This window comes from Aythya ferina, assembly GCF_964211825.1.
Source record: "Aythya ferina genome assembly, chromosome: 8".
Taxonomy (NCBI): Eukaryota; Metazoa; Chordata; class Aves; order Anseriformes; family Anatidae; genus Aythya; species Aythya ferina.
In genome coordinates, this window is record NC_140304.1 from 14,078,474 (window position 1) to 14,102,671 (window position 24,198).

The 24,198-nt window shown below is 42.5% G+C and overlaps 2 protein-coding genes across 18 annotated transcripts in view; one reads left to right on the forward strand and one right to left on the reverse strand.

Annotated features, from left to right (window-relative positions):
* RABGAP1L (RAB GTPase activating protein 1 like) overlaps window positions 1-3,051 on the reverse strand; it is a 248,568-nt gene extending 245,517 nt beyond the window's left edge. For 2 of the 4 annotated variants that reach the window (XM_084526912.1, XM_084526910.1), the window contains exons 1-2: window positions 2,647-2,846; window positions 2,418-2,524 (exon numbers count right to left, since the gene is read on the reverse strand). The gene's annotated coding sequence lies outside the window, so the exon portion shown is untranslated. Of the gene's footprint in view, window positions 1-1,513; window positions 1,593-2,417; window positions 2,525-2,646; window positions 2,847-2,928 lie in introns of those variants that run through there. The other 2 variants (XM_084526909.1, XM_084526911.1) reach the window with 2 other exon arrangements.
* Window positions 3,052-3,170: 119 nt separating this feature from the next.
* RC3H1 (ring finger and CCCH-type domains 1) overlaps window positions 3,171-24,198 on the forward strand; it is a 62,105-nt gene continuing 41,077 nt past the window's right edge. For 3 of the 14 annotated variants that reach the window (XM_084526881.1, XM_084526885.1, XM_084526884.1), the window contains exon 1: window positions 3,172-3,365. The gene's annotated coding sequence lies outside the window, so the exon portion shown is untranslated. Of the gene's footprint in view, window positions 3,366-3,813; window positions 3,989-10,348; window positions 10,548-11,191; window positions 11,364-19,603; window positions 19,759-24,198 lie in introns of those variants that run through there. The other 11 variants (XM_084526894.1, XM_084526886.1, XM_084526890.1 and 8 more) reach the window with 8 other exon arrangements.

Sequence of the window (24,198 nt, forward strand, 5' to 3'; positions counted from 1 at the left end):
CTGTGGTAAACTGTGCTGTAATACTGAAAATTGTTGTTAGCAAGTAAATACTGGATAGAATTTACTAAGTGGTCATAGAATTAAATGCTAGGGCAAACATAAGCTACCTGAAAATGAAAACCTTTCAATAAACAGGAACCATATATAGGAACTGACTATAGGAAGTGGTAAGGTCTCCAGACTGGAGTATTAAAAACTCAACTGAAGAAAACACCGGGATGATATGATGTGCAGTGTACAACCACTTGATATACACTAGGAAGTAAGAGGATGTCCTGAGGCCTTGACCATTTATAGTTTCTGTAACTTTAAACAAAGGTTGCAGTGAACACCTAGCATTTTAGTTCCTCGTGCTGGCTTCTGTGTCTGAACAGGATACTAATAACTTCAGTAAGGTTCACATTTCTAGTGTAACATTTAGGAAAGCAGGCTGCAAAAGATGACAAATGCTGGTTCAAAATTTTCTGTGTTATGTAAAGTTTTAAATTAGAGTAAAAGGATGAAGCGGATATTTAAACTGATCTAGGATAATATGCAGTGATATCACTTCTTGATTCGTTCACAAGAAGAAGGACTAATTAGATATGAATATGATGATTCTGTTGTTGTTTTTTTTTTAATAAACCATGCTGTGATTTGCCAATTGGTTATATGAAAGACTATACTTCAAGACAAAGACTCTTACATAATTTATACGGTCATTAGGAATAAGTGATCTCAATGTTTCATTTGGGCATTGTAGGAAGTATTTGTATGCCAACATAATGGTAAAAATGTAATAACACACTAACCTGTGGTCATCTCCAGCTTCTGAATCTGGTAAACTTTGGTACTCTCAATTAAATCATTTATTAAGATATTTAATTTTGTAACAATGGTACTAAAGGTTCTGATGCTTGCAAACATCCCTTTAGATTTGTTTAAGTCATTTGTTAAGCTCTTTGATATAACAAGAGAACAGCCATAATGCTTAAGACTCACACTTCCATGTTAAACTGTCAAAGTTGCACTTCTGTTTGTAATTCACACTAACTCATTATTGTTGAAGGAAGGGTCCAATTCACAAAGCTGTCTCAATTCTCTAGCCAACAGAGGAAAACAGGCCAAGGAACATCGCTAATGGGTAATTTAGAACACACAACTTAGAACCTAGGTTGCAATTTCATTTAGAATTGAGTCTAGCTAATTTAAAGGTGGTCTTTGGAAAGATCTTAATCTTCTCTGTTCATAAAACCTCCAATGCCTGTGACTATGGCAAGAAAACTTTGTTTTCAGAAACTAAAGTTGTTCTTAATATTATTTTATTCAAGCACCGATCCTTGAAAAACGTTAAGCTTAACTGTTTTGGTGAAAGTCTGTCATAGACAATTTCTTTTTTAAAAGTGACAGAATTCATGTTTAGCTACCATCACCACAGTTCTTGTAAAATTAATGTGAAAATCACAGCAGTCTGCAATCAATACAAAAGCCAGAAATGTGAGCTGAATATTAAATTCTACCATGTAAATTTTACCTTTTGTCTAGGAATCTAGCTCTGCTAATTGTTTCCGGGTTTGTGTCTGCATGTCATGATCCAGCTTCCTTTTGCAGGTTGCTGTCTCAAGACCCTGGCTCTGGGCCTGGTTATTTCCGACCTGACATTGCATCGTTTCAATGGTGTCTCAAGGTCATGCAGTCCTCTGCAGCTGGGATGTTGAACTGATAATGCAGCGCATGCTCCCTACAGTAGGGTAAAGCCTTTAGAAATGCAGTGATTCCACACACAGTATCCTGCACAGGCCTTCACTTTGGGTTAGCACATCAAAGCCTTTCATAAAAGGGGAATGATAGGGAAAAAAAATCAGGATGAGATTACGTAACACCTTATAGAAAGGGCAAAGCATAGAATTAGCTATTAGTGGTTTTTATAGCACTGAATTTTCTTAAGTAACAAGGTGCAAGAGAAGCCATACAAAACAAATCATGTGCCAAGCTTTGCCTCTGACTGATGTTACTTCACCTGGGTGCTGGTGCCAGAGAGCCCACTACAGACATTTAGGCCTCCTGCTAGGCACAGACATAATAACATATCTGGGGAACAGGATGGGACCATTGAACCCAGTATTTGTTATCAAAACAAAATTTTGTTTTGTCATTTTGTTGGCAAAATTCCTTAGCATCTTATATATCAGTTCATGTTTTCTTCAAACGTGAATCAAATTGATGCTACCTTGAAATATCCCGATGTCAGTTTCAAAATGCTTTGAGAACTAAATAGCAATCCGTATGTGCTAACTCAGTGCAGCAAGTTGTCATGAATATATGGAAAAATCCTTCAAGACTTCATTTCAAAACTTCTTAAGTAGACGAAATGTAGAAACATAGTTCCAGATAGTACGTGATGCAGTAGGGCTTGCTGGGTCCCCATCACCTCTTACCTTTATATTTGTTGAGGATGATGATGAAACAAATGTATCCTGCAGCAAAGCAAGCTAAGGAAGGACCTTCTTCAGCAGCAAGCCAAGCTCTGCGCCTTCCAGGGGGCCTGGTGAATAAAGAAATGAGGCCTCTGAACTGCACGGATACGCAGGATGGGGAGCAGCATTAATTTCCCCACACACACACATGCAAACGCACACACACCACCCTTTAAAGTAAGAAACCAACCCCAAACTCTAAGGTTTGGTGGCGTGAAGCAGTCCCGGGGGGCAGAGCAGGGCAGAGCAGCGCGCCCCGCTGAGGCAGGGCTCCCTCGGCTGCGGGCGCTGAGGTAAAATGGCGGGCTGCGGGGGGCTGCGGGGGGCTGCGGGACCGCACCCGGCTCCTCGGGACACACGTAACGTAACTGAGAGCTACAACCTCGGCCCTACAACCTCGCTGCAGCCGCGGTGAACGCTAGGGAGGAGGAAACAAGGTGGATGAAAGAAGGAAAAAAAAAGCTACAACAACCCAAAAGGCACGAAGGGGAGAGGGGAGCGCCTGCTGCTCCTGACGGGAACTCGCGATGCCCGCCCCGCGGTGGGTGACAGCACCCCCGCCCGGCAGCGCCGGCCCCTCGCCCCGCAGGGCTGTCCCCGGGCTCCAGCCCGTGACTCGGCTCTTTCTGCCGGTTCCTCCCCACCTGCCGGGGGGGGGCCGGGCGCAGGAAGGGGCGGGCGGCAGCGGCAAGGCGGTGGGGGCAGGCAGGCAGGCGAGGCGGAGCGGAGCGGGGAGGCAGCCGACGCACAAGATGGCCGCTGCTGCAGCGGCGGTGGCGGCGGGGCGACGGGAGGCGGCGGCGGCGCCCCGGAGCCAGTGGGTGCTGGAGGCGCAGGGCGCTGCGGCCACCCCCGTGTGCCGCAGCTGAGGGGGCCGGTGGCCGCTGCGGGGGGAGCCCGGCCCGTGTGGTGAGTGCGCTGCTTCCCCGGAGGGGAACGGAGCCGGGGGTGCGGGGAACAATGGGGTGAGGGCGAGAGGGCTGCGCCCCCGTCCCAGAGAGGGGTCGAGGCGGAGGGGTGGGCGCTGTGCTTGGCGCTGGGGCCCCTGCTGCTGCTGCTGCTCGCCTCGCTAGGCCTCGAGCTTCTGCCGGGCTCGATTTCTGAGCGCCCCGGGGAGGGAGCTGCTGAGGCCGGCGGAGGCAACGGGGGGCGGGGAGGGCCCGGCGGTTGGGCCCGGCCGGGTGGGGGCGAAGCAGCATTGCCTCAGGCTACGGCGGGGGAGCGACAGGCGGCTTTTGTGCGCGGCCTGCGCCTGCTGCTGTTTTTCCAGGGGCCGTGTGTGCCTGGAAAGAAGAGAAAAGCAAATCCCCGCACGGTTCAACCAGCACCAGGCGCAGCAGCAGCAGCAGCAGAGGGAAGGCCGGAGCCCCCTTCTCCGCGCCGCCCTCCCCCCGCCGGTTGTCGCCCTTTTGTCTGTGGCGCCTGAGGGAAGAGCGAGGTGGCCCCGGCCGTGACAGAACACAACAGAAACTCCGCTCGCTTTCACTAGTTTTTGGCGTTATTTTAGCTGTCGGATGACAGGGCGAGGATGGGTAAGGTTTCGTGCCGGGAGTGCGGCATTGGCACAGCCGCGTTTTAATGTGTTTTGGTGGTTGGGAATGCCCTGGTGTTGGTTTTTGTCCTCAAAAGCCATTGTGGAGTCTGTGCCATTTTATGAAGAGCAAACCGATGTGCTTATTTTTTCCTCAGAAGTGGGAATATTTAATTTTCTCCATACGGATGTATGTCTTTTACCTAAGAATAGCTCTCTTACTTTTAATTTTTGGTCAAGTATGACTGAAAAATCTTCTGCCCCTCCCTCCCCACATAGTAGGTACTGTTTTCACTGTGGTTTTTATTATACTGAAAATGGCCAAGTAAAAAATGATTCAAATAATCAAAAGGGACAAGGCAACCTCGGCTGTAGCGGAGCTGCTTTAATCACTGTAACTGTTTCAGCAGTGCTATCTTTTAATGATCCTGCTTGTAAGAGAAATGCCACTGTTAAGTTCTTTGTTTATGCTCTACTCTCGTTATATACCTACACAGAATTGTTAGGCAACTCTCAGATACTACAAGACGGAAATGTGCGTTCCTAAACTTTTTATTTTTATTTTTTTTTACCCCTTTAGTTTTACGAGGGTAGCAGGGTTGGTGCTCTATCAACTGTAAATATCTCTATTTTCTATATCTCTATTTGGAGTCCATGAAGCTAATAGGAGCCTTCCTGGTTGTACAAGTAGCCTGGTGTTCTTAGGAAAAGTGTGCGCATCACTGGCAGTTTTTAAGCTTCACCAGTAGACCCATGGACCATGGCTTTCTTTCATCTGTTAATACCTAATGTGGATATGAACTTATGGTTTCCACTAACATAAATAGAGACAGACTTTATCAGTAAGGCACGTTTCTTTTTCTCTGCAGCTGCTTATAGCTTTACCTTCCTGTCCTAGAAAAGGTTCTGTCAAAGCAGACAGCTTGATGGGTTGGGTTGAGGGAGGTTTGGAAATGCAGGTGCTGTCAACATACTCTGTTTTGACAACCGGAATCTTGAGTGCCATGCTCATCTGTCACTTTTGTGCAGCATTAATGTTAATGGAGATGGGTGGGAAGTTGTTTGTATGTTTTCTGGGTTTTGTGAGTGTTGCATCCAAATTATTTTAGTTTAAAACAAAAATATTCTGGAGACTTGTAATATTGTTGTATGCTGTTAAGAATTTTAAAATCTAATGTTCCGATGAACAGGTGAATGTATGAGTCCAGTAATTGCATTCAGTAATATGTCAAGATTTAATATAAGAGCATCTTAGGACACATATTGCTATATAATACTACTTGGTCATGTTAAAGCAGATGACAGAAATGAACAGGATTGTTTTTAGAAACCTCTGCCAGTGATTGACCAGCAATCTGGGTGGAAACCTTTGTCTATCTTGTTCAATTAAGCACTGCAGATGCTAAGATTCAATGAGCAAGTATATTAAAAATATTGACCTAAATTATTTATATTTAATTCAGAGGTCTTGCAGGTGATGATAGTGATCACCTCTGGTGATGGTGAAGTGTGATATCCAACTTCACCATCATCTAGTGTCTGTATCTCCTAACTAACCACTGCAGTAAAAGGGTGTCTGATACTTAAAAACAGGAAATTGACCTTTCCTGTTTTGTACTATTTAATAATATGAAAGATAATTACCTTTTTTACTCCACCTGAGAAATCATATAGCTTACACGCTGGATACCTGGAAAAAATATTTCATCCCTGTGGAAGAACTTGTGAAGTTGTAGCTTTCAAATAACATGAAGTGTAAAACTGCACGAAAAGGAAAGTGCTCATCTGCATTTAGACTCAAACATGCATCCCCAGTGTCTCAAAATAGCTATGCAGCAGACTGCCGCAGCTGTACAATACCTTTTAAGCAGACAATCCTTTGTAGAACTTGCAAAGTCCATGCATCATGTAAAATTCTTTTCCCCATTAGATTCACTGAATCATCTGACAGATAAAACTGTGTGGTTTTGCTCCCCAGTAAGTTGGAGAATAGTTGTTTGCTGGAGCATACCAAGTAATATGGTCTGCTAGGCCAAAAAAGAAATCTGGCTCAAAGTACGTGAGAGATAAGCCACGGGAGAATTTGTACTTTGAAGTTAATGCCTTGGACTGCACTTGGTAATGAATATGCAGCTATTATCATACCGAATAAATATATAATGTGTTTCTGTTTTGAAAGGTTATTATATAAACATTCAGCACCAGCTGAAATTGGTGTGACCTTCAAGGTTACTTCAGTGTAGGCTATATTACAGTAAAGCAATCTGAAGTCTTACAGACTCACGATAACTGAAAAGGAAAACCACAAATATTTACTCTTGTTACTTTCCTCTCTGTACGTAGATATTGGGTGCAGTTCCCATCACTTACTTCGGTCACTTGTTTTTCTCAAGAAGTACTTCTGATGACATTATCTTGCATCGGTTTCATTTTCTTCATTACCGGTACGGTAAAAGCTGCAATGGTATTAGATTTCAAAGACCTATATGATTTCTAATGCTTTTTTTTATTTGTGGAAATACGTAAATGGGAAGAAGGTGAAGCCCTATTAGGTTGTTAAAATAGTCCTTCTGACATAAAACGCTGTCTGGTTAGAGTGTTTTTGGAAATAACTTTCCTGTTACTGCATGATAACAACTCGTTGTGTGGTACCAGGTGAAGGGGGAACTAGCTCTTCTGATTGAAATATCAAGATTCCTAGATCTTTTGCTGGAAGTTTGTGTGGCCAGGAGCAATACCAGTAGTACAGTGCTCTGTGCTGGAATTGTTAGATAAATGTTTTGTGCAAGATTTATTTATTTATTTTTCCCAGGAGGTTCGTCTTTAATGTAGTTTGAAAGAAGGTGTGTACGTGTGGTCTGGCGCAACTTCTGGCAGGTGCAAATGGCTTGTTATGTACATCAGCAACATGTTACAGAAATGTTACGCAGGCAGACTTGGAATAATTTGCAGTAAGACTGGCAGAATAACAAGAGCAGGTTACCATTGAGAAGGTAGCTCTTGGCTCTGGGCCAAGCTTTAACTTGTTGTGAGCAAGAGACTGATGCCTTATTTAGATGAGAAATGTCACCTCATCTGGTTAGCAGCACTTCCTGAGCACCAACCATTGACATTTGAAAAATCTAAAGACTTGAATTCACACAGATAAAGGACCTAGACATCCTTTGCAGATTTCTACATGGAAGCTATTACTCAGCATACTCTTCTTGGAAAAAAGAAAACAGGATCTTAGGAAGCATAAAGGCTACATGTAGAAAAACAAAAAATCTGTGTCACTTGATTGTGTGCCTTTACCTACGCTATTTTGTACAATGTTACCTATATGATTAAAAAAGAGGAATTAATGGGAACGTAGAAAAAATCTTCACCTGAGAGGTGGTTGGGAGGAAGATGACAGGAATTAAGGGAAGAGGATTGTTGTGACAATTAAATATATTTTTTTCCTGTTTTGCAATATAAGAAATGGAAGATACCCAGTGAAACTGAGGAGTATTGCAAGTGTAGCAGAAGGAAAGGAACCAATCTTTCCTTTGCTTCACACAGATAGTGGCACTCTGGTTGCTCTGTATTTTGAGACAGTGCAGTAAAGGGTGTTTGCTTCAGTGATGGGTAATACAGTGGTAAGGCGAGTTGAATTCAGCATTCCAGAAGCTGCAGGGTTTATTGACAATTATTCATCCCAACCTCTATGTCACTAAAATAGCCATAAGTGACAACATTCTTGCTATACAGAGCCATCCCACCACTGATTCCTTGCAAAAAAATCTTGCAAAATCAGTGTGTTTTTTTTTTTGTAATTCTTCTCAGAAAGCACCATTCGTCAATTACACAAATGTTTAGAACTACAATGGGGTGCACGTTGTGTTAATCTGGGACTTCTGTGCTATGATTGCACTTCGGCTGCAAGCCTGCTGAAGAAACAAAGCATGTGGAATAGCTGTAGTAACTGAAATCCATGCTGCTCTGGGAGGTTCCTGATTCCTTTTGGTTTGTTTATTGTTTTAACAAAGCCTGGTTACTCTCATCCCTTCACTATTCTGTTTAAGTATGTGTTTTTAAAATCATGCTTTTTAACTACTGTTTAAAAGCAGGCAGTTAGGTTTAACATATGATCCAGGCATTCCAAGTATCGTTTTTCAGAACGCTTCCCTGTTTACCAAACCCTGTCAGGACAAGCTTTGAAGGTTGAGGTCTGGTTGTTTTAAAATTTGTTGTTCGTTACAAACTTCTGGTTGATCAGCTGATGGAACAATAGTGCTGTTAGCCTGGTTCTAAAGGCCATCTCAGAATTTCCTCTTCAAGTCATTTATAGCAATTACTTCAGTTAAAATGGTGAACAAGCTGGAAGGTTTTTCAATTAAAACTTCTAACTTCCCTTCTGTTTTGAAAGGAAACTTCTGGTAGAGAAGCAGGAATCCTGTCTGTTTAGTATGCACTGAAGGTCTTCAGGGACCTGCAAGCTAATTATTTTTGATAAATTGTTGCAGGCAGTGTTGGTCTCCAACTCAAATTTAAGAGCTGTCTTTTGAGGCAAAAGGAGTCAGGTTCAGGGGAGGTATTGCAATGAGAATGAATTGAAATTCATGCTGAGGGGGGTGGTTTTAATTACCCACTTATTAGTAAACCAGCTTCTTTGGAACACTCCCACTGTTCAGTAGCATTTTACATTCTCTGTGCTTTGTTTTTAGAGTAAACGTTATTCATACTGACTTAATCCTCTTCAGTTGTTTGTAGCAGTTTTATGTGAATCAGTAACTCTTCCATGTTTTACTACAATGATTGTGTAATATAAATGCCTGCTTTCCTGCAAAAATGAGAATTAAATACAACTTTTAACTACTGGCTCCTGCTTGTCTTGTAAGTCACATGTTTTTTGCTTGTTCTTTTTTTTTTCCCCTTCCTTTTGTTATCAGTTTGGAATGGAAGTTCTTCAGGTACTATTTGACATTTGGAACTGTACAAACAAATGAAAGTGGTGAGTTCCTTCAGTGTTTGTATCTGTTGCATCTGGTAATCACAGCACAGCAAGGCTAAAGTGGTTTGTATATAAAAAAAAAACAAACAAATAAAAAAAACAAAACAACAACAACAACAAAAAGACCTTGGAAATTATCAGCCAATTTAAAAGAAATAGAAAGTGAGTTTGATTAGCTTACATGGCACTCTGAACTTGTGACATGCTGTGTAAACATTATTTTATGACCATTCCTAATTCTGGCAGTTATGATCAGACCTAATGATGAGTAAATCTTATGTTTCAGGGTGTAGGCTGTTCTCTGAGAGACTCAGTAGAAGCCCTCTCTTTACAAGTGAACATCATGTTAATGAAATTTTGAAAATATCTGTTTGTGCTCATGAGTCCAGTGAAGCAATCGTCTCTGTTTGAGATGGTTTGTATTTCAGCCTGTTTTACAAAATCAAGCCTGAATTTTGTGCCACAGTCAGGTGTTCTGGGTGTTTTGTGGAACTATGAAAGAGCAAAATGTCCTGCTTCACAGAGGAGGTATAGAAGAAAGAGCAATGTGTAACGTGCTGGGAAGCAAGTCTCAGCCTCCCCCTCCTTACATGGAACACCTGCACAGTACTTGTGGTGTGCGTTCTAGCTGACTTAGGGCTTGAAGAGGTAGGCATTTTTTGAGCTCTCCTAGAGCAACTAAAAAGTCCTTTACGTGGCAGTTGAGTGATTTATTTTTTTTCTTTTTAAGACTTGTCTGGCGAACTCAGGTGTTCTCAAGTAACATACCAAATTGACAAAGTACTGTGTTGTAAACAACAGAAACAATCAAATTCAAAAGATCGTGATTAAATAGTTGTTCCTTACAACAACATAGGTGAACAATGACAGTTTCAATATTAATAACTATTGTGTGGTTAGATGTTAACATTCAAAAATATTTATATTTTTTGAAAGCTAGAAAATGACCAGCTTGTACTCAGCAGCTTTTATTCAGCAGTTCCAAAAGAACACGAATTCTTAGCTTTACTTGCTTTGTAAAGGGAACGTGGATTTTGTCTCAAGAATAGATCAGGACAAAAACAAAAATGATAAAGAACAAATGAAAGAAAATATCACTTTCCCATGTGTCTTTTCAGACTTCAAATGACTTTATTATAAGGGTCTTTGCTTGTGTGCTACAATGCTCTGGTTTTTGCGGGTTATTTTCTCCTCAATGCATTGATGTCTTTAATGATCTTTCTGTGGTATTAGCTACTTTTCTTCTAAGTATTCTGTTGGGTTGGTTTGTTTGTTTTTTTAAAAGCTTTGTTCTGATCTGAGCCACTATTCAATTCATCTAGATAAGGTAACAGAGATGGCATATTGCTTATTAATTTTGTTGCTTTGATAATCCAGGATGGGCTGCTTGGGTAATGGAGCGGCTGTGGGACTCTTTGTTCTTGGACTTTGCTGTCAACTCTCAAAATGTCACTGCTTCCTCTGGAACTGATGAGAAGTTTGGAAGCATTGTTCGTGGCACACTCCCTCGTGACTACTTTGGCTGTTGCTGTAAATTTGAAAGATAAAAATAAGTTAGGTTAAACTGGCTTGTTGAAATGGATTGGTAAGTTAAACCAGAGGCTGCAATTCAGGCTGTCCTTCCTGTTTATGAGTCATTCTCCTGTTTAATTGCGTGAAAAGGCCTCCTGTAGAATTAATTAAAGGAGAGATCTTAGTAGTGCTGCAAAAACCTTGCAGTTTAGTTAAAATGGTGATTTATTTTTTTAATTTTTATCTTCTTTGTTTAACGGCTCAGGCCTTAAAAATGGAAGCCTGGATACTGTGACTTCTTTGTAGGTGATGTATGCAACAAGTAGAAGGAAAATGTTATCAGGAAAGTGAGAATTCCTTTTTTAAACTTTCTTTGGTTGGAAAAGTCCAGGCTATTAATCCTTTAAATTTAAACTTCGGTTGGAATAATCCAGACTATTTTAAATGACTGCTTTGTAGCCAGCAGTTGTTGGACTCTACAGAAAAGTGTGAGCCATCAGGGATGTTTTCTGATGTTGCTAATGCTTGTGTGCGTTGTTAGTTTCTTGTATTTGTGTTCACGTGACTGCTGTCTGAAGGCATGGCTTGTACAATACCTTTTGTATGCTGCTTAGCTATTGTGTTGTACTTTGCAAAGAGCCTTTTCCTGACTTGCAGACAGCTTACTACATGTTTTCCTCTGTTTTTCTCTTCTGAATCATCTATTCCGTTTGTCAGGTTTAAGGATGTGTTTGTGTCGAGGAGCTGCAAAGAGATGAATAACTTATCTCACGTTCATAATTGTGCCTTAGTGCAGAAGAATGGTGCTGTGGACAATGCTCTCTGAAACACTTGACCAGAAAGCAAAAAGGCGTGGTTCAGTTGGTACTTCTCAAGTTAAGGACTTGCAGTAAGTCACCTTTGGTTGCCTGAGTGAATTTGGAGAATGGCATTTTTGTTTTGGCTTTGTTGTTTCAGAGCTGCTGATAAAGTCTGACTGGGTTAGAATAAGAGAGCTCTCCTAGGGGAAGCTTGGCAGCTTTGTGGCCACAAATGAAAACACATTCCATAGGTTATACTTGTACGAGATGTATCCTCTTTTTCCTATTACCAGAGCTGTTGAGACTTATTCTCTCTCGAAGCACTGTAATTTTTGCAGAGAATGTTCCAGAGGGGTGGGGGAACGCTTGGCAACACTTTCACGTCTCCTTAATGTGTGATGTTCTGTCTCAGTTCTATAGCATTTGCAAAAAGGAATGAATAAAAACAGGACTATTCAGATGGCATTAAAAAGGGCAAGCTACCTTAAGTGTGGTTTTTTTAGCTATTTTTTTCTGTACCAGGTGTGTCAGAAACAAACCAGTTGGATTATTCTACATTAAGCATCAATGTCTCTGCGTTGCAACTAATAGAAACTAAGTATTCCCCCGCCCTGTTTTCAAAGCCTGAGCGAGGATTTCCATGGCTTTAGCAAGCAGAAATCTGTAGTTAGCATTTCAGTCACTCCTTTCTCAGTGGAACTTCTCGGTCAAATGTTTCTAACAAAATTGCACACAAGGACTGGGCGGGGATGTCTCTGGGTGTGTTTCTAAGGAGGAATTACATGATCACAGCCATTTTTATGTGGGTTTTTAGCTTTGCTAGACCAGTTCAGAATAGAATAACTTGATCACTGTCAAGCTGAAGCTTGGGTATGATTTAGATGATTTCAGGACATACGTGGAAGAAGGCACCCACAGGAGTAAATGGTAAAGTAAATTGCATGCGTTGGTATTTGAGGACGTAATGGCGTGGCTATCGCGTTAGGCACTGCACGATGAGAGCGGGGTGTGGTGTTGGTATTACTCACTAGGCATTAAAATGATCACATGCATAGTTTCTCTTATGTAAAATCTGAAGAAAAAAATACGTACCATTGTGTTTGCCTTTGAGTAATGTATGCATTCACCTGCAAAATAAAAATGGTAGTTGTCTTGTCCCACTGCCCTTTCCCAGGAGAGGGGAAGAAGAAACCCTCAGACCAGTTCATGTGACAGCAATGGGGAGCCTTAAGGAAGGGGAAGTGAGTGACAGCAATCCTTTCCTCCAAGCCCAGCTGATAAGTCCTGAAATTGCATTAATGAATTAGTGTAGCTTTTGAGAAGTGGGAATAAAATCAGTCAGGTTGCTGCAGTGGGCTGATATATGAGCTGTCACTATGGAATGAAAATTGTCAGTAAGCCTGTGAAAATCCAATGACTGCAGTATGCTAATAAATACATTTAAATGCTTTGTTCCTGTTAGGCTTGGTATATCAAAGAAAATAATTCCCAGACCAACTGCAAGGGCTTCACAGTAGTTTTGTTTTATGGATTTTGAGAATTTTCCTTTGGATTGTTTGTCTTTTGGTTTTAGCTTACAGTCATAGCTTTTATTCCCAAGCCACTAAAGAGGCATTGGTATAGAGAGGCGTTGACGACACGGGTGGTAAGATGGTTTCGATGTCTGGTTTTCCCTTCTTCTGCCTTACAATATATTTAGATACCTGCTGTCTAACTGGGGCCTTACACAGCACAGGACAGAGGGTTTAAATGATCTACTCATGAAAATACTGTCAGTGTGAGGCTTACTTAGTGCTTACTCTGTCTTGGTTTGCAGCAAAGGAAGTGTGATTGGCAGCTAAACGCATGCGCTCCATTTTAAGACTCTAAGAGAAGGAAACTTCAAAAACCCAAGTAGCTTTCAGTGTGGTCAATGTGTACAGTAACTGCAATATTTATTACCAGATTCTCTCTCAAAGTACTGGAACAAGTAATGCTGCAGTCAGAGGGCGTGTGAGGGCCCAAACGCGTGTAGTCTTGCTGCAGCCTGTGGTGGTGTGCCTGGTACCAGCTCCTGCTGGGCTGGGGCTGCTTCCATAAGAAAATCCTTAGCAGGGGTCAGAACACCCAAGTGAAGTACAAAGACATTTCACTGAGGAGCTACTCCAGTTTTCTTTCTGGATGCCTTCTAGTCCTTTCCTTAATGAATGAGGTTCTTTAGCAGAAGTTTACCCTTTGCTTTTAAAAACATAGACTAGTTAGCATGCCGTGAGGAGTTCTGTGCTTTATACTGATAAAATTCTGGCAATAGGACACGTGAGGTGAAGTATCCTCTGTATTTTTATTTTACTTGGTTCCAGTTGCTGATACTGCTAAAACATGGTGGTAATATGTTTTTGGAGATGAGTAAATCTTGTAATACTTAACTGTATAAACTGTGTAAACAGCGCTCTGCTGAGTCAGCAGCAAATAAGAGCGCTCTGTTCTGAAAGAAGTACATTTCTGTAATAGATCTCCTATTACAAGGCTCAAGTAGCAAAATTCAGCAAGTTGGCAGTGGATTTTAACAGGTAACTTCCTGGGATTGTATTTTACCCTTTTGCTTCGATCATGTTCAAGTTATGTAACTTGAAACTTAAAAGGATTTTATAATTCAAAATCCCCTATTAAGAGATTATCCGATAGTCCTTTTTCTTATTTGAAGTCAGGCTTCTGCCAAAGATAATTATAATTCTCATCCATTACTGATAGGAGGATCAATGGGAGGTTCAAGGCTTTCCTTTTTTCCTTTTTACAGAACTGTCTTGCATTGTTAGGTGTATTTAAAAAAGTATATATCAAAAACTGTGTAGTATTCTTTTTTGTGGTTAAGCTCTGAAATGTCTGTTATTGGATAAGGGTAGGTGGTTAATGGAAACCTTGAGACTTAAGCCCTTAGTTTCCATTCACTAAAACCACATGAGTATTGTTTTTTAATGATTTTACGAAGTTGTAAAGAAAAGATGCTATTTATAAATCTGGAAGGTGAGATTAATACCAAAATACCAGAGCAGTGCTTTTTTTTTTTTTTTTTTTTTTTTTTTAATTGAAGGGTTAAGTTGAAAAATCCCATTCAGGCATAGCAGCTTGCCCCAGGCTATTTCTGGCCTCTGGGACTGCTCTTTTTAGCAATTCTACAAATTGAATCACCATGCCAGTAGCATTTAAAGCAAATGAGGCTCAATTACATTCTGAGTCAGAAGTACCTGAATTAACCTGCTTTCCAGCAAAGGTGGTGTGACCTCTGGTACTGATATTCAAAGGCTTTTGAGCCATGTGTGAGTGGTAATTTAAAACTACTTAGAATTGTTGAGCAGGTTTGTCTGTGTTGCTTTGTGTTTGACTTTTTGTAACAAAACTGTGCTCAGAGGTGTGGAGAAAATCTTGGAACAGTATGTTTGAGTAGCTTCATTTTTTTTTGTGCAACAGTTGCAACAGAGCTGAAACTCTCCAGGCTTGGTGCCATTACTGCAACAATCTGCCTCTTAACCTTGGATGACTCCAGAGCTTTAGCTAGGTTGGTTATTAAAACACAGCTGCAGCCTCTGTCATGGAAACAAGCAGAATAGTCATCCGTGAAACTTATGTTCTTTGTCTTAATATTCCTACTATTATAATCAGTGAGGCTGCTGCAGGGGTTGCCAGAGGGGCATATGTGGCTTAGTTTGGTCCCCTTGAGCTATTTTTGTTAGCTACTGTAGCATTTACATGATGGCCTCTGCATTTGCAACTCTGGTTCTAGGAGCAGTGGAAAACTTGAAGAGGTACAAGCTGCTACAGCATTTGCTCATATTCAGAGAGCACTTTGCTCCCCGTGGTGAGCCAAAAGGATGGTTTGACTGTATTTGCATGAATTGCACTGTTGAGAAACATTGGTTAAACCTAGATGTGGAGCATTACTTCTGAAGCATAGATGCCTTTGTAGGCGCACTTAGCATAAAGGAGCAATTCGATCGATTGTGGTCGTTTGAGTTGCATGTTCCATTTCACCTGCTCTTGTCATGCCTGACTGTTATTCTAGTCATCCTCGTTGGTAGGGTTGCTTAGTAGGGTTTGAAAATTTAGCTGCTACATCAGAGATGGATTCTATTAGTGAAAATGTACTTTAAAAGTCTGTTGCTCTAGTTGTTGCACAAGAAGCTGCTCGTGGAACTGCATCTAAAAACCTGGTGAGCACGTGTTGATGCTATAAGCGGCTCTCTCGCAGTTTCCCCTTTCTGTGCTTCCTCCCTCTTTCCCTAGTGTTCCCAAGACTGCTTGACCAGCTGACAGAGCTGGAGCAGCTCCTGGAGCCTGTAAAGAGCTAACGTGGGAAGGAGAGGGATTTGGTTGTGGCGGTTTGTGGCCCAGATACAGATGACACAGATGTGTCTGATCTAGAGCTGGCACGTGCGAGGCCATGCTGTCTCTCCAAGAAATGGTTCTGATTTGCTCCAGTGTAAGCCCCGCACAAACCTGCACTGCAAACCCCAAATATGTTTGTTTAATACATTTGTTTAACTGTCTTCATTGGGCATGCAGTTAAAACACAAGTCTGGATGCTTCAGTCTTCAAGGTTAAAATGGTTAGCCCATGTTAGCGTGTGGTGAGCAGTATGGGTCTGTCTGGTGCCTTAGTGAGGTAGGTTTCTGTTGCTGTGGTGTTAAGCCACCTTTAGATTGTCCCGCTTGTAGGTAGAGGTATTTCCAGTAAAAAAACTTCTAACAATACTGGTTTTAGTTCTTCATGAGACAAGCACAGCAAGTCTTAAACTGTGAGCTGGGAGAAGAATGGGGAAAATTTAGATTATCCTCTGATAGCAGCTCCTCACCTCTGCTGCTTGAAAGTGGCTGTGGCTGCAGTGTGGTGGTAGGCAAAGCAGTGTTCTGACAAATGTTTACAAACCTGTGCCTTTTCTGCAAAGCTGATGATATCATACAATTTTGTACTAATGTAGAAGTGATATCACGTGGTTGGCTGAATAGGTTCCCAAAGAAGAGCAGTTGAGTTCTTGAAGCTGATGTAGTTTAATAATTCTTTCTCAAAACATTTGAGAATGGAGAACATAATGGAGTAGAATTAAAATGGGGTTGGGGGTGCAAAATGTTGTTCTGAATGCCTGCTATCATGAATGCTGTACCAATAACCTAGATACTCTATTACCTTTTGAAATAATATCCCAGTGGTCTACAGATTATTTTGTATATAACATAAAATAGGAGATCCCTTCTTTTGATTACAGTACATTTAATAAAATGAACTCCTGAATTAAGAAACAGGCAGGCATGCAATGCTTCGGTAGGTTTCTGTGGCTTAAAAATTCATTACTGCTCTTTGATGACTTTGTGCTTTTATTAAAAGATCTTTTTGATGTTTAAATGCAGTCTTCCAAAATAAACTGCAGTTGAAGGTAAATAGAGTAACTGAAGCTTTATTAGAGACTACTGTTATGTAAACAGCTATTAACGTAAAGCCTTTAAATGGAGGCAGCATCTACTCAGTGACAAGAAAAACCAACTCCTAGTCAAAGCAAATAGAAGGAAGAGGAACTCCTGAGTCAAAATTTTCAAATGAACACGTAGAATACTTGTTTCCTGAATCCCTGTGAAGTTCTGTGTAAAGTGGAATTTTTACGTTTGCGTTTTACTCTTTTAATGATTCAGTGAAATTGATGCTGCAGCTTTTTTTCCTCTGCTTGGCAGTAGCCAGGTTTATTCACTTAATTCTACACTTGCAGCATGTTTCAGCCTTTCCTTTCTGTGTCACCTGTAACATTGGACATGTGAGGGTTTTTTGTTGGTGGTGGTTGCTTGGTTTGTTTTCAGTCTACTAGGTAACTTTAAGTCAAAACCTCTTTGGTAGAGTCAATAATGCAATGCGATCCATTGAACAGAGGGGGAAGGAGCTGGGTGGGAAGTTCAAACTTATTACCTGATTATCCTGTAACTCTAGGCCTGTAAATCTAGACTTATGTTCATTAAAGTTGTAACTGTAAACTTCTTTGTTTTGTTTTATTTGTTTGTTAGTTTTGTTTTGTTTTGAGACAAACTAACAGAAACACCTACACAGCTCCCAGAATTCCAGCTTTGGTAATTTCTGATATTTTTTTTTCTTTTCAGAAAGAGTGGCTGAGATGCTTTTGTAAAAGTTTGCAGGTGGTGGTGGCAATTATTAGAGACTGTGTTATTGGAGGCTGGGGAAGGCTGCTTTTTATTTTTGGACAGTTTTTGGTAAGTCACTAGGCAAACTTTAATTCTACCCTTCTCCATCTCACAGCTACTTATTGCAGTGGTAGCATTATTGTAGCTGTAGAATTACTGGCATCAAAGCAGTACTACAGCTGCTGAATCAAGCTGGGACAGAAATCTTAGTAGAGAGTAGGTGACAAACAACACTTTCTATTTTTTTATTTTTTTATTTTTTGTTGTTAGATTGTTTTTTGTTTTTGTTTTTTTGCCATCTGTGTCAGTGAATCATCCTGGATCTTCACAAAATGATTCATGTCTACTTATCTCAGTCTAAGACATGATGAAGGCCTTGCAGTGGCAATAAGGTCTTGATTTTCCCCTTTTCCTAAACTTACTTCTCAGCTCTGGAACACCTCTAGTAGTAGTCAGGTAACCATAGCTTTTTCCTGCATGGGAAAGAACAATACTGGCCTTTGTGATTTTGATATTTAATCTAGATTGCCTCATTAGCAAATGCCCATCTCGTTATTGGCATGCTGCTTTTGATACTTCACGTCACTAGAAGATGGACAGAAAAAATGTTTCACTGAAGCAAGCACATCAGATGCCTGTGCATCGAAAGTGTTCACCGTCTCTAGTTGGCTGCCTAGTTCCTGTAGCTTTCTCTTTTTGAAGTTCACTGCTGTTTAGGTTGCTTTGTTAGGTGAGGTGTTTATGTGGCTGGTCTGCTGCCCAATTTCAGACTCAGTTGTGTCAGCATGTAGCTGTCTGGGGGCACATCAATTGCTTGATAATTAGCTCTCATTCTCAAATTAGCTGTTCTAATTCTTAGGTGTTCAGAAAGCAGCCCTTCGATTGGCGTCTGCTTCCGGGAGAAAGCGAGGGGTTTGCTTCCATCACTTCTTACGAGCAAGGCTGGTAGCTCCCAAGTCTTCGACCTGTGGGACCAAAGCCACTCCTCTGAAAACCGCAGTGGATATTTCAGATGCTATCTGCTGCTAATCTGTTTGGTTCGTCCCTGATTTTTAATCCAGGTTTACTCATTGTGCTGCTGTTATAAGAGTTTGTGCATTTTCCATGCAGGTGATTAAACTGCAATGAAAATACGGTGTTCTGGCCCTGCTTGTCTGCTGCTCACTCCCCAGCCTGAATCAGCTGTGGGTTTAGTTGTCCCTATGGTTGTTGGTAAAAAATTTTTCCTAGGTAATAGACCATGAAGCCATTTGTTATTAGGGGTTGGTCACTTCCCCTTTCTTTTAAACAAGCTGTAAGGGCTGTCTGATATCAACCAGAAATGATGAAGTTAGTCACGTCTGTCTTCCATGAACACTTTTACTGTCCCAGCCAAGCGCAGGCTGTTCTGTCAGGGAGTATGAGCAGGGAGGTCTCAGCTGCCTTTCCACGTGTGTTGCCTTTTCCTGTTCTTGATCCCAATACTGTAAGTGATCAAATACTGAAGGAAAGTTAAGAAGTCAAGAAAAAGACACATTAAGCTTCGTTCTTTTTTTGTTTGTTTGTTTTGTTTTGTTTTTCCCCCTCACAAAATGCTGAGTAAATAACTTTATTCATCAGTTTTTTGGTCTGTAGGAGACTTCAGCTCTTGCCTTATGGGATGTTGTGAAACTCAAATTGTTCTCAATTGCTTTTAGATCCTCTGTTGGGGAGATACTAGAGCAGAGTTACGATACTCCCTCCCTGCCCCTCGTGGTGTTACAAGCCAGGAAGTTTCAAATGAGGGATTATAACATTTTGTCCTTAATTGGCCCCATTTTCCGAAGGAACTTTACAGATTGCCAAAACAAGAGACTTGCATGACAGTAGATCCATTTCTTCATCTGTTTTCATAGCTCAGATATGTTACTGAGGAAGACAAAGCAAACCTTGAACCTGATTTACCTGAGCTTCAGGGGGTTGGGACAGAAGCTTGGTGACATTTGTAACTTTTCTGTTTCTTTTTTTTTTTTTTTTTTTTAAGAGTCTTCTGGTCACCAGAGCCTGATGGTTTTTACATGGCTTTGAAAAAAGGGTGGGAACATGTTACACACAGACTTCCAGGATTTGCTGTTGGGTGGGAATTTCTTTTGTTACTGAGGTCTGTCTTCTGGGCGAGTGCTCAGCTGCCGGGGAGCGGGCATGCGCGGCAGGGGAGGAATGAGGAAGCGCTGCACTTGCCGCCAGCCTGGGGTGCACAGCAAAGTTTCAGAGAGCAAACGGGAGAGGGGTGGAAAAGCTCAACCTGTCAGAAATACTATTCTGGGCTTGTCGTGGTAGCGGTGTTCATGGAGCTCCCCAGGTGGAGGTAAGAAGCTTTTTCTTCTGCCTACTCTTGTCTGGTCAGACATGGGCTTTCTTTCTCTTTTTCTCTCTTCTCTCCTTTTTTTCTTCCTTTTCTTTTTCTCTTTCTTTCTTTTTTCTACCCCTGTCACCAGAAACTTTTCTGTGGAACTAGATAGGGAAAACGCTGGCTGGTGTTTGTCCTGTTCTGCAGACTAGGAGGTTGGCTTTGGGGTGTGTGTGTGTGTGGCTTCAGCATGCCTTTTGAGAACAGTGTGTTTGCTAGGCCTATAAACAACCGATTACTTCTGGCTGCTCAGAGTTTCACATGGGTTAGCTTGCCGGTTTTTCCCAAAAATTAAAATTGGATACTTTAAGTATCATGTGCTGTGCTTCCCATCAGGAAACAGAAGCTATTTGTGTACGCAGAAATGATCTGCACTACCTAGAGTGCAGTAGATTGGGAGGCTTATTTACTTAAATATTGCTTGTGAAGCACCAGTGAAAATCAGTCATGTCTGTGTGGTAGCAGAGGGGTCTGGTTGTTGGGCAGGGCTGTGCTGTGTGCATCAGGTAGTCCTCGTTAGCCAGGAATTGTTTTACTGTTACCTGCTTGCTTTGTTTAGGCTGTTGAGTTGTTTTTCATCTCAAGAGTCAGAGGGGTTTTGAAGTAATTCATGCCTCACCACATCAGTCCAGTATGAGAGAGGATCCCATCTTTGGGCAGGTTACTCTTTCTCAGAAATCTTTATGGTACTACCAAGGAGTAAGAGTCTTGAAAATAATGAACTGGTGTTTTCCTTAGTAGATTACATTATAGATTAGCTAAGAGCTGTATTTGCATGAGCAGGTTGGTTGGCAAGGCTCAGTTTGTTTTGGCAATGAGGAACTGCTTTTGCATTAAGCTTTGCACTAAGTAGGCTTGCTTGTGTGCTCGCTGTTGGAGGAAGTTCTGCTGGGTTTATTTCTGAGTAAGACAAAGTAAAAATAATACAGCTTCAGGACAAAATGAAAAGCAGGTGGGTAAAAATTACCATTACCCAGAATTTTGGTCTTCAAACGTCCAAAAAAAGCTGATACTGCTTGGGTGAGAAAAGGCTGAGTGAACTACCGTAAGGAGCCCTGTACAGCCAGGGCAGCAGGCAGCGCTTTTAAGAGATGGGTGTCCTGAAACTGCAGAGGGAGCGGGGCTGCCCTGGAGGTGTGCTGAGTCATCTGCCTGAGTGTAACGTGACTGCGGCCGGCCTGCCCCGCGGAGAGCGGCTGTGACGAAGGGACACATGATAGGGACTGCTGGGCTCGGAGCTAGGTCCGAGTACTGCGGCTGGGAGGAAGTCGGCTGATACCTGGGGCTTGTACCCAGGGGCTCGGGGAGCGCAGTGAACTCGGAGGGAGTTGAATTTTAACCGAAAGCAGAAGGGAGTCTGCCTGGGTGTCATTACATGCGGAGCTTGGTGCCAGCAGGTACTGGCACAAGGCAGTGTGGATTTTAAAAGCATTTTCATCTCCAAGGGCGAAGCTGCAGAAGCTTTCCAGTTGTGCCTGAGAGGCTCTGGCCCTGAGGCAGAACACGGCTGGGGCAGGAGGCAGCTCCGCCTCTGTGGCCTCGGCCTGAGCAGGGAACACGAGACAGCGTCGTGCCGCTGTGCCGAGGCTTGGCTGTCTGAAGCACCGGCAGAGCTCTCCGGTGGCATCCCAGGGGAGACAGGTCACTGATCTGATCGCAGTGTGACATTTCCAGTCTGGGTTAAGGATGGAATCTCAAGGATTTTGGGGGGATGGGGGAGGATCCAGAAGAGAAGAGACCTCAGTGATTTTTTTCCAAATTCTAACTGGAAAAATAAAGCCTGTACAGCGCTAAGCATAAGCAGGAGACTTGCATGCAGACATTTCATATGTTCAGACTGTCTCTGGTCCCAGTGCAGTGTCCAAGGTACGTCTTCTTCATTCCTAGTCTTCATTGGGTCTTCATTCCTAGTCTTCATTGGGTCTTCTTCATTCCTAGTTACAGGTCCGTGTTTTCTAGTTCTTGCACCATGGATGTCTTGTAGCTTTTTTTTTCTTGTGTTCTTCCCCACACCACAGTGTGTGAGTAGGAAGCTGAAGGCAAACCAGTGGTAGTAAAGCTTGCTTGCAAAACAGAACAAAAAAAAGCCTATTACCTCCATTTAGAGTAGGCTAGGTGCGTGGTATAGCATAAAATGACACTAGCAACTGAAATATTGGTAACTAATTTCTAGGCAAGTGTGTTGACTCCTCCTTGTCCTGAGATCTGTGGCGTATTACTTGAGCAAATGGTGGGCCCTGTTCAAAATGCTAGCAATTCAAATAATGTCCCTAACCTCTTATTCACTACACGCCTGTATATGACAGCACCTGTGTAGTTTCTGGTCTTCTTTTCTAGCGTGTATTTATCTTCAGTCATGCATGAAGATGTATGTGTAAATGTTTAAAATATTGGGAGTTAACGTGTGAAAGAGAAGGCAGAGTGGGCTAAGAAGTCATAATGTCCTGGGGAGGGGGATCTTACCCAAATTGGTATGGTTTGCTTGCAGGCTTTACATTGTGCTCACCAGACTCCGTACCTCTGGCATAATCCTGGAGAGGCATATTTAAAAAGTGTTGTCCCATGAAGGCATGCATGTGCTTTTTCTACCTTATCTGTTCTGGGAATTGTTCCCTCTTCCAGCAGTGGTGGTTCTGATAGCTGTCTGTGGCAATGAAACACTGTTTGCCATTGTCTCCTTGCAGCTTGTAATGTCTCCTGTGTTTAAAGCAGTTCTTGGAAACTAAGTGTTTTCTGACTTACAAGGTCATGGCAAGTCACAGACCTTGTACAAATGATGCATCTTCCCCAGTTTCACTTCTTACCTACCCCACCCGTCCGTACGCTTTGTGTCTGGGTAAGGTTTCTATTGGATCTCGGTGCACGACCGCTTCCAAGCCCAAAGACTGAGGACCCAGCTGGGAAACTGAAGCCGTGGATGTGGAGAGCTGCGTGGCAGCGGCAGTGCTTGGGGCAGTGCCAGCCCTGGGAGCTGTCGGTCCCTGCCGTGCCATTCCCACTGGCCACGGGACCAGAGGAGTTCCTGGTTCTGTGCTGTTCTGTTTGGGAGATTTATTGGCGGAACAGGTTTTGGTGCTCCAACAGCTATTTTCCTCTGTGGGGAAAAGGTTGGCTGGATTGAGCCAGTTAGCCATCTGTTTCGGCAGTTAGACTGCTCTGAAATGGATGGATGGCTTCCTGAGGTTGCTTCCAGACGTATTTTCTATTGTCAGCGCTATCAGCGGCCTTCCTCTGGTGTTTAGGCACCAGGACTTGTCCCCAGGTGCTGCAGAGCGAAAAGCTCAGCGCAGTGAGGGGCGGCAGGGAACTCCGTGAGGCAGAAGGGGAGCTTTCACCCCCAGTGAGACGTGCCTCTGTAGCCATCTCACCCCTGCTTGGGTGGGAGTGCCCTCCTGGCCTGGCTGCTCAGCGCCAGGCTGGGGCTGCTGAGGACCCTCCTGCAGTGTGCTTGTGTGTAAGCCTGCCTTCCTTTGCTTCCTAGCGTTTTGGAACCTGCCTTGCTGTCCTTCAACACTTGCTAAGGGACCAGTGATGCTATGAATTACTCCCTCCCCCGACTGGAAAACAGAAACTTCTCTCTCTAACATTAAGACTAAATAAATGTGACCTACTTCATTGTGCTGGTATGAGCAGGAACAACATGTCTCTGTTTTTTTAATTAGTTAACTCCTGTGTTAATGTGTGCTGAAGTCTCCTCTTTCCACTTCTGAGTCTGGGCTGGTGAAGTCTCTGTGCTCCCCCACTCGCTCTGTTGGCAGGGTAGCTTCGTGTTAGTGTCTGCTTTTAGATTTTCTCAGTAAGAAATTGCTCCTCTTGTTAATGCTTGGTTTAACACGGTGGTTAATAATCAATGTTTCAAATAGACTGTTCCAATTACTTCTGAATTGCAGATGAGTCTGGGAAATTGTTTCTGGCTATTTTAATGCCAGCAGGGTAGGAAGGAAGCAATGTGATTCAGCTCTTAAACTGTGAACCTCGGATGGTGTACGGCAGGATGCACGCTCCTTGTGAAGCTGTGTACTGACGCTCTTTGCAGAGAGGATTGTAGTGTTTCAAGGTAGTTCCTATTACAGATTGGCTCACAAAGAGTGATTCTAGATGAGATGCTGAATGCCAAGGCTTATTAATAAAGGGAATCAATAAAGGAAGGGGAGGCTTGCAAGTAAATTCCCTAAATGTTTTAGGCAGTTAGCTCATTCAAGTAACTGACCAGTGTACATGTTTTCCTTTGGAATATAATGAGGCACTAGTAATGGGTTTGATGTGGCGGTCTGCTGACAAGATGAAAAATACTGGTTTTCTAATAAAGAGGTCATTTAGGGAAAAACAACACTATTCAGCACAGGCTGCAGGATGCTGGTATGTTGGGGTTAGCACCTGCAGTGCCTCTATCCACAC